The 11,545-nt window shown below is 41.6% G+C and overlaps 1 protein-coding gene across 1 annotated transcript in view; it reads right to left on the bottom strand.

Moving 5' to 3' along the window:
* cpne4a (copine IVa) overlaps positions 1–8,468 on the bottom strand; it is a 97,610-nt gene extending 89,142 nt beyond the window's left edge. The window contains exon 1 of the mRNA XM_040030895.1: positions 8,296–8,468. The gene's annotated coding sequence lies outside the window, so the exon portion shown is untranslated. The remainder of the gene's footprint in view (positions 1–8,295) is intronic.
* Between the last annotated feature and the right edge of the window lie 3,077 nt (positions 8,469–11,545).

Here is an 11,545-nt window from a genome sequence, read left to right as displayed (position 1 = left end):
AGAAGACAACAAACACGGCCTGCTGCCTGATTAACCTGCTGCAGCTGCTGCATCAGAACACCAACACTAAAGTTCGCCTTGCATGTGATTCAGAGATACTGGAAGCATGACAGCAGATGAGTGAGGCTGCAGACGCTGCAGAGGATGATTCAAACACAGGCTGTAGGTGTGGATGTCCTCATTCGCTGAGGGTCATGATGAAGTGATGCACTAATGAAGTGAGGGTGTGACGGGCGTAGGTATGTGACTGAACATGGAAGCTAATCAGTTAAGAGTTAGCGTGTTTGTAGGGGAGGAACGCATCTCTGTTCTTGCTTCGTGTCTCTGACCTGCAGACACTCCTCTGTAAGTGTCACAGCGAGGTGTGCAGGTGGATGCAGCTTCAGCTGCTCAGTCAAGCGGCGGATGAATCCTCCCACCTGCTGAGGCTCGCAGCGCGATGACATCCAACAACAGATTAAAGAGACGCTCATGAAAATCACATCACACAGATCCCTGTGCAGCTGCAACACTACAGTTATTAATTCATGTCATTCAGAGGCTCCGCTCGCTGATGCCGGCGGGTTCTGGGTAACGTAGCGGGTTTCAGCTCGGCAATGAGCGAACAAAGTGTTTGTGCAGAAGAATAAAAAGTGCGAGCGCTTCAAGCAGACAGCAGAGAGAACACGACAGCCAAGCACGTTTCTGCAGCAATAACCTCTAACAGGCTCATCATTCATTATGTTTCAAAGATCAAGAAACTTCTTACACTTTTCTCCTGATTCAAATGCTATCAACTCATTATCAGCTGGTCTCAGCTGGTCTCAGCTGGTCCAGTCCTGCTCTGAAAGCTCAGGTCCTCCACTCGTACAGTGAAACTTTAAAAAGTGATGAAAAAGCCGTGCTGATGTTCATGGATGCATTTTTCATCACATCTTCGAAACTAAAATATTTCAACAAAAAGACTTTTTTTGTCTGTAGCACACTTATCTGGGCCCGCGTTACCATGGTAACCAAGGAAACAGCTGTTCAAGGTAGCAGCTATGAACCCAAACTGATGTGTTTCTAAACTTCACTGAGTTTAATGCCAGATTTTACAAACACACACACACTGACATCAGGTGTGATTCAACCACAAAGCCTTACAACCTCCAAATGGTGACTTTTAACCCTTTAAAAGTGGAAATATTAACTTCTTGTATATGGACATATATGAGTACAGATGAGACCAGAAAGACGAGAAACTGGGGGTGTCCAAATTCACGGGCTGCTTCCTCCTGAGGACGCATTTGTAGACCGATTACGTCACAGCGACGCGCCGAAGGCTGTCCAAATTCGTTGATTCCTCCGAATGCAGCCGACAAATGCGTCCTCCTTTTCCCCGAATTTGAAGGATGGGTCAGGTGTGTCCTTCGTGGTCCACCATATCCCAGAATTCATAGCGCGGCCCTGCCAATTCCAGTTTTCAACAATGGCGGCCGCTACTAAGTTTTAAAATTACTCTTATTAATCTTTGTGGGTCACAACATAAAATTTTAACATATTTTCAGGCGAGAAAGTAGCTGTGTAAACATCAAATATCTGCTCGGTTTATCAAGATATTTGCAAAAGTACTTCGACGTTTTCGGAGACGTCCGTTACCCACCAGCTCGATAGCTCGCCGGGTGCTCGAGGGTCACTGGAGCCGCAGAGAATGGCTCTGCGGCTACTCAGGTTAAACGTGATATATAAGTCACTTAGACAACCTAAAAATGTTATTGTTGGGCTTTTTTCAGTGTTTTATTTGTTTCTGAGTAAATCAGTTTGGCTGAGATTAAAGTTATTAGATTAGATTAAATAAAACTTTATTAATCCATCGGGTGGTTTTCACACAGCTGAATAAACGTCAAACAGAAAACTGATTAAACAGAAGTGTGAGACGGTCAAGAGTTTACATCAGTGTCCTGTTATATTTTAGATAGCAAGGAGCAGACGGCCGAGTTTATTAAACTCCACCGAGACAGCGCTGACGCAGATCTGAAGGCTGGACCGTCCCATTTCATAGCCGTTTACTTCCAGCCTACCCGACCTTCTGAGGACCCGGCCCACGTAGACTGCGAAGGACGGGTCCTCAGGAGGATGCAGCCTATGAATTTGGACACGACTACTGTGCTCAGTTCAGAAAATCAGTGATGGAGGTGATGGGGATAAATAACCCATGAAGACGGCGACTTTAAACGCCAGGGAAGAGAAGAATCCCTGTGCTTTTATTTTGAAAGTCCAGTCGCTGATAACCTGTTAACCACCAGTGGAAGCAAAATACTTATAAATAAGGCGGCTCATGACTTTTGCACAGTACAGTACTTTTTTCCCTTTATTTTGTCAATAAGCAAACAAACATGTTAACCTGAAGCTGAAAGGCTGAGAGCAGCCGGAGCTCAGGGATGAGCGAGTGAACTCTGGGTTAGCGACTTTAATTGGACTGAATTGGAATGAATGGGCCACTTCGTGCTGTTCAATATTCAGTTGTTGTGATTCATGACTGCGGCGCATTAAGCCGCATTCGGGGCAGGATGGGAAAACAGGACAGCTGCTCAGAGTTCATGCATTTTTCACTGTTACCTCTGTGTTCACACTGGTTAAACAGGCCCGATCAGCTCCATTCAGCGTGTTCCTGAGTTGTAGCAGTTTGTCTCCACCAGCAGCACAAAGCAAACAAACTGATGCTGCTTACACGTCGACCGGATCAGTGTTAATGCGTTTCCTGAGAGTTGTGCAGCTTCACCGGCTCTGAATCGAAATGTTCTCGTGTTGAAGTTTAACACAAAGTGTCGATAACTCAGTGAAATGCAGAAATGTGATTTACATTTTGATCCTCGAGTACAGGTGAAAATGACCCAGAAATGACCAGCATGTGAGGCTCTGTGATTGGCTGATTGCTAGTGAAATGCATTATTTTTTAATAGACACAAAAGGCTGCAGTTCCTCCGACGTCCAGCGGAGGCAGCAGTGAGTCAGTCCACCAGACTCCAATGTTAAAACTTTACAGCAGAAATAATCATGTTTCCAGCCTGAAACACAAACTGTTTGCTCTCTATATATCATTTCTCCCTCCATAACACCTGTACGGGGTAAGAAGGGTTTTTAAAAAAAAAAACCTAGGTCAATTAGGTTCTGGCGACTGTAAGAGATGGCGGCGTTGCAAACATTCAAAAATATCCACATTAAAAGTAAAAACGAGCACCAAACTGGAGAGCTAAGAGCCGCTGCACCCGTGCGCGCCGCCATCTTGTTGTATAAAGAACTCACCTGTTTAAATCTCAAAAAGTCTTAAACTTTGACTGACAGCTGGATGGCGACCACAGATGGGCAGTAACGCGTTCTGATTACTTTTTTCAAGTAACGAGTAAAGTAAGGGATTACTATTGCAAAAACGGTAATTAGATTACCGTTACTTTCCCGTACAAACGCTGCGTTACTGCGTTACTAAAACCGTGATTTTTTGCGAGAATGTCTCATGACAGTGACGTAAGCGAGTGCGACGGTCGTGACAACAGCTGTGTGCAGATCAACAATGGATCACATATCGAGTGCAGAGAGAGTATGAGCGTGCAGCGTTTAAAGCGTGGAAGCACTGACCTTACTTTGAGTTTGATTCCATAAAAAGTGACAAAAACATTAGTGTCCGCTGTGCGTGGGAAGAAAACTTCTTTTTACAGCGAAAAAAACCCTAAACTTCCGAGCAAACACCGAGTAGCTACGACGTAATGGGAAACTCACAGAGAAACTCGCGGATTCTTCCACTGACACCTGCACCAGGGTAAACCTCCGCCTACCCCACTCCTGCTTTACAGGTGAAAATAGAGCAACAGGACCGCTGAGTCTGTGACTTTATTTATTTTCTGCTGTGTTTTACTTGCATCTATTTGAAAGACTGAGTGTAAACACAAAAAATATTTTATTTTATGTGCTGGAATGTGCAGAAAATAGGTTTCAATGTTAAACTAATTTCTTCCAGTCAGAGAATGTTGCAGATAATTAAATTTTTGCTTGATGCATAAAGTTAAAAGATTAAAACTAATAAAACTATAAAAGTTTTAAAAAGAGACTTTTCCATTTGATTACATTTTGTATGATGGATTATGCAGAAAAAGTAGAATTGGGCTGAAAGATCTATCACTTTATCACCTCTTCAGGTTGTAAATCGTGTTTTTAAAAAGTAACTAAGTAATTAATTACTTTTGAAAATAAGTAATCAGTAAAGTAACGGGATTACGTTTTGGGGGAACTAATCAGTAATTAGTTACTGATTACTTTTTTCAAGTAACTTGACCAACACTGATGGCGACACAGGAGGATGTAGCTGCTCGCTGTCTGCTCAGCTTCACCTCAGCTAATCAGAATCCCTGAACTGGACCTTTGACCGTGTTTAGCTGTTGGAGCCGTTGGAAACATTTTTAATGACATTATCTCACCAGTAACAGGTAATATTGATTGTATTAACGAACAGTCCAAGAAGTCTGAGCTCCGAGAGTGAAACTAATGATGTTACTGAGCAGTAAAGGCCAAAAGGCTAAAACTGAGAAGTCAAATCATTTGTCCATCTTTCATCTACAGTCTTTGTTCTGTGCTGAAGGGGGGGGGGGAAGGTACTGTAGTACAGAAGTACTACAGAGTACTTTACTACAGTACCTATGTGCCTCAGGGGGCGTTGCCATGGAGATAGCTCCATCCAGAGCAAATCTGAGTCTCTGTTGTTCTGTGACTGAAACACACAGCATCCTGTGATCAGCTGATTGTCAGCATAGTGACGGAGAGGAAGAGTGACTCACCGTCATCATCACCTACTGTATAAATAACACAGTGCTGCGTGAAGCTGTGAAAAACTGCCTAAACGTGCTGCCACTGCAGAAGGACAAATGAAGGGGGCGGGGTTTCTCGGGGGGAGTGGCCCGCGACTCCTGTCCCACTGACACAAATACTCCCTGAGAACGTGGATTCATCTGCAAACAGCAGCTGCTTCACACAAACACTTTCTTCTTTCAGTTAAAAAGTGACGATGCTGTTCGTTATCAGCGTGGTGCTGTGGTTCACCTCAGGTCACTGCTGTCCAACATGGACTAAAGGATCGAGTCCAGCGCTCTACATAGTTCCACATGTGTGAAAATATCTTCCAATAAAACACCCAGCTGTTCCTGCTCTCAGCACCACTGCAGACATGAGAATATGTGCAAAGTTTAACGTTTCTATCTCTAAAAAAACTGCTGTAATCATAAGAAAATAAGACTTTTTATTGAAATTACACTAATGTAGCGATTCATCGTGTGTTCTGTCAATGGAAGCTTATTGAACTTGGATTTCTTTACATTAAAATGAACAATACACACTTTGCTCTATTTTTTTGCCCTAAAAACATAAAACACAAAGCCTGTAAAAAAAAAAGAAGAAGTTACATTTAGGATAAAATTCAATTTTCTGTAAGCTCCACCCCCAAATTCCAAATCGACCCAGAAAGCAGATTTTTACTTATTGAGTAACATATGTGTGAAGATAACGGAGTAGAGATGAAACCTGATGAAATATTAATCATGGCACTAATATCAGATGAGCCCTAAAACGTCTTCTACTTCTAAATACTCATTCTTTTATTTTGAAAGAGCACGGTGCTTCCTGCTGTTAGACTCTGCTGTCTGTGTGGATAAAAATTTTGCCGATAGTTTGAAAAGCTCCGGATCGCTTTAAGCGCCCTGTCCTGTAACCTGTTTCAGATGTTTGCGGATGAGCTGACGGCGGAGAGGTGGCGTCTTTACGAAAACCAGAGTAGCTCACAGGTAGTTCCACATTTGCTCACGCTGCCCCCTGGTGACAGCATACAGCTACAACATGGAGACAGCGATGTGCACCTGCAGACTGCCAACAAACAAGCCTGGCCTTTAAAGTGCTTTTTATATCAATTCTGTTCATTTTATGTGGCATTGTTTGTATTTTTAATTTGTCACAGATGCTGTTGATAACATGGAGTTTCTGGCCGCAGGGCGGCGTGCGTGCACGACGATTGTCTCAGGGTCGCCTCTCTCCAACCTCCAGCTGACACTGGGCTGGTTTGAGGTCATGCTGTGAGGTGGGAGAGCGCGGAGTCCAGGCAGGGAAGGAGTTACTGGCCCGAGTGGAGGAGTTTAGTATGTTGAGCAGAGCGAGAGGATTTCTGCAGTGGTGAGGACGCTGTGCCGGTCTGTGTGGTGACGAGAGAGCTGAGCGTGAAAGTGAAGCTGAATGAAACGTGGTCCAAAACTCTTTCAACAAGATTAGGAAAAAGAACGTTTGTAACTTTGAACTTTTCTAATCCTGTAAAAATAATCAAATAAATCTTGAGGATGTGAGCAGAGCGGGCTCGGCGGCCTGAGGCCCTGCGAGGCGTTCAAAGACATGGCACCAGGTATTTTTAGCTGAATTTAATGTCCGATTATGCAGCTGCAGGCGCAGGTTTATCTGCTCGTGTTTCACGGGTTTTTATCAAAGCTGCACCTTTTACATCTCCTCCCTGAGCGTTATCGCTCTTCTTCATCTCATCACCCCACACGTCTGCAAATCAGCCCAACTTCAAAGCAAATATTACAAATGTTTCCCAACCTCTGGCTCATGTGCTGCACAGAGGTCTCTGAATGCAAAACAGGTCCTCACCGTCCACTAACACCAGGGAGTCACATGACCCCTGTGACTTTAAACTGATTGGCTACACGGAAAAGAAAAAGATGCTGGGATTTATGAGTATCTGATTTTGCAAACCTAAACTAAGCATCTATAAGAAAACAAGAATAGATTTTTAAAAAATGTTCTCAAATAGAAAGAAAGAACACGTGAGACACAGTGGCCACAACAATGATTACACAGGGTTTAGAAAAAGATGCAAAAGGGCCCAAAACATTAAGCAACATGGACACAGAGGGGATGCCCAAACGGAGAACACCAAACTAACAGACGCACAAAAGCTAACTAATAAACCGAGAAGACATGCAAAACGATCACAAAAGAGACAAATAGTGATCTCAGAGAGACGTGAAGGGGGGGGGAGTGGTCACGTGTGCAAAATTGGATGTAAAATGAATGAAAACTGAAAAAAGTTGTAAAATGTTGAGACCGGAAGTTATTAAAAACATGTAAAATGATCACAAAAAGAAACAAACAGGTGAAAAGAAAACACAAAGGTGCATAAAGGGCCTAAAAAATGATGATTAAAAAACTAACAGACAGAAACTAAACAGGTTAAAAGTAGAAAAAAGAAAAATATTGTAAAAAGAAGCAAAATGACAAAAAAAACAAAGAAAGAAACAAAAACAGTTTTTTTTAAACGACTCTGGAAATAAACAACAAACTATCACAAATTCAAAAAAGGTGCTGCTGAGGTCACTGTGACGTCACCACAGGTGGAGACGGACTCACAAAGCATCGATGCTCTGATCAATAAACACCGAGAACCATAAATGATACCAAAGTGCGAATATCCTTCATTCTCGGAGGATCGATCATAACCGATGCTTTATCGATCAGTTCGAGCTGAGAAGTTTTTCATCTGCAGGGATAATAATGAATAACTCGTCTCTCTGGTTCACATTTATGAATAATAATGATCCATCATATTGATTAATGAGCCAAACACACAAAGCGATTAAGGACAAACATCCGTCTCCAGTCGGAGCTTCACTGGCTGCGAGGAAACGTCAGCGCTACTGAAGCTTCTCCTGCTTTTCAAAGTACCCGTGAAAAATCCACAGACAGTCACGGAGCTCACTGTGGGATCATAAATCAACACCTGTGCTGTTTCTCACAAAGAAACACTAACACTCAATCTCATTTCAAAATAAAGGCCCAGTCCTTTCATGTCCACGGGACTCAGTAAATTACGTGGGGTCATTTCCACATATCTGAAACACACTCAGCCAATAGGAGCACTCCAACATTTACCCCATAATTAAAACAACTGATGAACAAAGCAAAAGAAAACAAGACTGCATCCCTCACCCATGCATCCCCTCACCCATCCACCCCTCACCCATCCACCCCTCACCCATGCATCCCCTCACCCATCCATCCCTCACCCATCCACCCCTCACCCATCCACCCCTCACCCATCCATCCTCCGTGAGACTAAAGACATGAAGAGGAGAAGATGAGAGTGCTTTGACCCTGAGATGCTCAGAGTGCTGGAGTGAATCCAGCTTTAATCACCTCTCTGTCATCATAAAGGTTAAAGAATCAGCAGGAAGTCAGAGTGGAGACATAAACAATAAAAGAATGATGAGTAAAGGCTGTGAAAGACGAAGCTCTCTGAGTTTTTACCTGCTCAGATGTTCATGAAGAAGAAGAAGAAGCTCCAGAGCGAGAAAAGCATCCAAAGTTTCCGCTCAGCTCAGACGGACTGAACTGAGATCAGCTGCGAGCGTACGGACACACAGCTTCATCTTCATCCTCTTCCACCTCCTCCTCCTCCTGTGGCTGCTGGAGAGCCTTTCCAGCTTCCAGTCACCTCGCGCAGCTTTATAGCGGGGAAAGCCTCACACACGCCGGCGGAGAGGGAGCGGAGGACGTGGGAGAGGAGCGCGGGCTGCAGCGACCCCTGCAGGCCGCACACCGGCGGCACAGGCGGGGCAGCAGAGCCGGAGGAGCGCCGCTGACTCATTTGTAATAAAGCAGTACGGTTCACATTATGATCAGACACACGGGCAGTAAAAAAATACTAATTTATATTTTTATATCTGACTACAGATTTACGAGCTTTTTTTCGATTCAGGTCATTTTTTTCTTCCCATATTTTTAAATTATGAATATTTTTGGTTTATTTATTGATTTATTTTATTTTTGAATTTGCCTTTTCCTTCACAGATTTTTGTTTATTTGTTTGTTTTTGTTAAATTTGGTTCTTTCTCTTTGTTGTTTTTTGTAAATGAAATTGTTTTTTCTCTACTCCGTTTCTATTTATCTGCAAACTTATGATTCTTCATTTTTTGTTTTTTATGAATTTATTTTTTTTCTCTTCAATTTTCGACTTTCCACTTTTTATTTTTGTTGTCGATGATGTGTTTATCCTAAACGTGTGCTCTAGTAGGGTTGTATATTTTTTCTCCATTATATTGTGGTTGAAAAAAATCATTTTGTACATTTTTGTATTTGAACCCTTTGGTTGTTTCTTATTCTGCAGCTAAAGTTATAATTCCCACATGTTGCTTTATTTATAGGTAAAGCTGGTTTTGTTCAGTAGCATTAATCATAATTAATAACACCATGTACATTGAGAAGCAGAGCAGACCTCCTCCTGCTGTCACTCGTTTTTATATATTTGTTTAAATTCAATCTTTATTGGCAGACTTCCTGTCCACAAAAACAAGACAGAACCCCCCCCCCCCAAAAAAAAGCCACAAACAAACAAACAAACAAACAAACAAACACAACCTTATATATATATATATATATATATATATATATATATATATATATATATTTAAATAAATATAAAACATTTGTAAAAATATGAAAACAATAATATACATCAAGCACAATTACTTAAAAGAAATCAGTAAATACACAAACACTTCAACCGGTGCTTCCTCAGACTGCATGAGTAACAGGAACCACTCACTGTCGGATCTGTGAGCGCTAAAATGACTCTGTTACTAGAGCCATCCAGTCGTTCTCTAAAAGTGAACATTAACTTTCTTCAAAGTGCTTTAAAAGTCCAAACACCCACAGCTACAAACATCTGGCTGGCACTACCCTCTTCTAGGTCTCCTGCAAAGAATTCTCATCGCATCGTTATATGCAACATGCAGCTTCTGCATGCTACATTGTTTGTAGGATGACCACAAGGGGGCAGTATTTACGCTTTAAACAAAGCCACTTTAACTGGAAGTGAACAAAAGCTGAATTTGCGTGCAGTAGCATTTGCTTGCACATAGAGCTTACACCGCTGTCTGTATATGTCGTCATCATCATTCATTTGCTCAGTAATAAAGTGACTGAGGTATTTCACCTTTTTATGAACTTCAAGAGTTTTTGGGGCCAGTTTAAACAAAGTGAAATTTAGCTGTTTATCCTGCTTGGTTCTACATATCAAAACAGCACTTTTAACAGCATCGTACTTTATGTCATATTGCACACCATATTCAGTACAGACATTGAGAAGATCCTGTAAGCCAGCACTGCTTGGACTAAAAACAACCAGGTCATCTGCATACATGAGATGATTTATCAATGTTTTACTGTATGGAGAGATCATCAACATATAAATTAAATAAAATTGCAGACAAAATCCCACCCTGTCTGACACCATTGCTGACACCAAAGGGGGCAGAAATACTGCTTCCCCATTTAACCTGCATGTTCTGATGAGCGCACCAGTAAGAGAGAATCCTCACCATGTACTGAGGAACTCCCCGTGTCTTCAGGTTATCAAAAAGTTTTCTGTGGTTCACTCGATCAGAAGCCTGAGAGGCATCAATGAAACACATGAGGACAGATGAATTTTTAGCCCTGTACAAACTGACTATTTCCTTGAGTCACATGTCAGTGCCGTGCTTTGGTTTGAAGCCAAACTGATTATCCAGAGAAGAGATGAACACACTAACTCTGTCAAACAAGATTCTTTCTAACACCTTAGATAAAATACTGGCTAGTGCAATCGGCCTGTAATTATCCAAACAGCTCACTTTTGCAGCTTTGTCCTTCATAACTGGTACCAGTAAAATACACAGCACTGAGTCTGGTAATATGCCATGAATCATAAACCCAGTGAAGCAGAGCGCTAGAAGAGGAGCTAGCCTTAAACTAGCATGTTTTAAATGTTCTGCAGTGATGTGATCCAAACCAGAGGATTTATTACCAGATAACCTATGAATGGCTTCATATACTTCATGTGTCCTTACACTTATTGTGTCATTGCTCATGTCAGAATTGTCCTCATATGGTTCACTTTTTATACAGTTAAACGAATGCTGTCTCCATAACGCTGCAATGTTATCTGCCCCAGAAACACCTTCAACAGTTGATGGCAGAGATGGTTTACAGTTATTAAAAGCAAGTTTATTGAACCTATTAGTATTATTATTATTATTATTGTGCTGAATGCTGTTTTGGTCCAGTTGATCTGTTTTTGGTCACTTTGTGTTTTGGTAACATGTTTCTTGTTCGAGTCCATTGTTTTTCTTCCTTGTCGCAGACACTGTCTTAGTCTTTTTTTCTTATTTTTGCCTCTTCATGTCTTAATATTCTCTTGTTATCACCTTATTTATTTATACTTGACATCTTATTGTGTTTCAATTTTTCCTCTTTTTTAACTTTATTTCCTTTTTCTGAATTTTTGTCACTCTCTGGTTTTGATCACTTTGTGTTTTATTTTGTTACTTTTCTCTGATTTTATTTTATTTCCTTTTATTGTCACCTTTTTTAAAGATTCATTTCATTTTTGTTTCTTTTCACGTATTGTGTCACCTTTTCACGCCTTTCTGTCTTATTTTGGTTATTTGAAACTCTTTCCTTGTTACTAGCGTTGAGCACCTTTACTTTGAAAATCTTCCCGGTGTGATAGGCACGGCAG

Source organism: Simochromis diagramma, unplaced genomic scaffold, assembly GCF_900408965.1.
Source record: "Simochromis diagramma unplaced genomic scaffold, fSimDia1.1 OVJJ01000361.1, whole genome shotgun sequence".
Taxonomy (NCBI): Eukaryota; Metazoa; Chordata; class Actinopteri; order Cichliformes; family Cichlidae; genus Simochromis; species Simochromis diagramma.
The sequence above is the reverse complement of the archived record's forward strand: the minus strand, read 5'-3'. Positions and strand labels throughout refer to the sequence as shown.